Source organism: Vombatus ursinus, unplaced genomic scaffold (genome assembly GCF_900497805.2).
Source record: "Vombatus ursinus unplaced genomic scaffold, bare-nosed wombat genome assembly UNPS02014959.1, whole genome shotgun sequence".
Classification (NCBI taxonomy): domain Eukaryota; kingdom Metazoa; phylum Chordata; class Mammalia; order Diprotodontia; family Vombatidae; genus Vombatus; species Vombatus ursinus.
Genome location: NW_020954737.1, coordinates 2,691,259 through 2,693,606, shown reverse-complemented (window position 1 = coordinate 2,693,606; position 2,348 = coordinate 2,691,259).

Below are 2,348 nucleotides of genomic sequence, written 5' to 3'. Positions count from 1 at the left end.
GGTAGAGATGCTTTTCCAGGTGAAGGATTAGCTGATTGAGGAGGACTCTGGAAAGAATCTTGCTAGCAATGACTAAGAGACAGGCACCCTATCCATGACTATCACAGGACAACCTTTATTGAGACAGACAATGGTGGCATCCTTGATCTCCTAGAGGATAACTTCCTCATACTATATAACCTGGAAAATTTCAGTCAGCTTCTGTATAAGCAGGAAACCCTCTGCCTTATAGATTTCTGTTGGGATGGAATCAGCACCAGGCTCTTTGCCACAATAGAGTAGCCTAATGCCATTCAATACCTCTTCTTCAGTTGGAAGTTTGGCTAGAGAGTGATTGACTTCAACTGAGGTATAGGGTGAGTGGCTTCAGTATTGGTTGGTGAAAGTCTATTGAAAATACTGTGGAAATTTTCAGCCCATCTCTCTAGGATCATGTCCATATCACTGATCAGTGTGACTCCACCAGAACTGAATAGTTGAGATGCTCCAGAGGTCTTTGGCCCATGGTCTTGGGCATCATCGAAGTGCTTTAGATTGTTGCTATCAACATAAAACTGAATCTCATTTACCTTTTTACTGAGCCAAGAATTCTGCATCCCTCTAAGCTTCTCTTGCATTTTACTTTTAATGGAATTAAACACTGCCTTCTTAGAGACTGCAGACTGTTCTGCTGGTAAATGCTATGGAGTTCTCAGGGGATTTTATTTGTTTGTTTGTTTAGCAGTTTCTGAATTTCCCCATCATTTTTATCAAGTCAGTCTTGATGTTTGCAAGTGTTCTGGCCCAGATGAGCAAATTCAGTGCTATATACCAAGTCTCTGAAAGCTGCCCACTTTTTTTTCTGCTCCACTATCGCAGTGTACTGATAGCTTTCTCTATAGGTAAGCAATAAACTGTTCACACAGGGAGAATCACATACTCTAATCTATTGACACTAAGCTTCATTACAGTCATTTTGCCTTGGGGGCACTGCTTTTGTTGAATACACATGTTTAGCTTAATGAGGATAAGTCTATGATCAGTCCAGCACTCTGCACCACACATCACCTTGGTCACTCTTACATCCTGTCAATCTCTTCTCCTTATAATGATGTGGTCCATTAAATGTTTGTGTTTGTTGTGAGGGTGCATCCATGAAGTTTTGTTGCATTTAGGCAAAGGGAAGACAATACTAGTAATGAGGTCATGAAATGCACAAGTCTTCAGTAGAAAATGATACTTGCTGTTGCTATTTCCAACTTCATTCCTTCCAAGGATTCCCTGCCATGTCTGGTAGTCTGTACCTTCTCTGGCATTAATGTCACTCTGAGTTATAAGTTTATCCTCTTTTTACACACTGATGATGGTCTCTAGGTCTTCATAAACTTTTTCTTTGACCTCATCAGCATTCATCATGATGGCAGCATACACATTGATGATGATGATGATGTTGCAGCATTCGTTCACTCCTTTTGGGAAACATACAAGCTTGCTGCCTAGGCTAGCTCTGATTTCGATATGCCAGCTTCACAGTGCTCCTCATCATGGTGGTCACTTCAGAAAAATGTGTATCAGCTCTGACTTCAGTAAAGTGGCTTTTATTTACCAGTCATGTTTCATTCAGGGGTGCTCTCTGAATGCAGTATCTGCCAAATTACCTTGCAACAAGAACAGTTTGTGTTTCAGGCCTGGATTTCTTGTTGTCCATGTACATATGCACATTCTATGTACCGATAACAAGTAGAATAATCTTTGCAAAGGTTTTTGTACATTCTTTGTGTTCCAACCACAGGATGGGATTCCTGCTAGCCATGGTAGGCAGGCCAGGGTTGAGTGAAGCAGACAATTTTTAGGGCATCTTTGCTAGCCCCTTCCTCACACCAGGAGATGAGCAGTGCAGTCCTTTGAAAAAGCTGCTCAGACACCCAGGGGCTGCCAAATCTCACTGCTGCTTCAGTCCAGTGGGCAGATGACCCTATGCCCTGGGCTACCTGTGTGAAGTATTGTGACTGCAACTCTCAGTGTATCTGCACATGCTACTTCATCACTCACTTGTCACCACAGGATTTCAAGGTAGGTAAAATAGTAAGATAGTAAAATAATAAAATAGTGGATGATGGGTAATGTCTTGCACTTTAATTGGATTTAAGTGAGGCAGAGTTGTGCAAAGTCATCAGCTTCACTCTCTCTTCCAAAGTCATCAAAGTCCAGTGGTAAGAGAAAAGTCAAGATGATTGGTGATGGCCTGGCATGCAGTGGATGACCTTGGTGCCTGTTGAAGTAACAGGCACGTGTCCTGGTATCATCTTAAAAGAAATTCGGACTCAGACTGTCTCCAAATCAAGCAAGGGCATTTATTTGGGGTGACA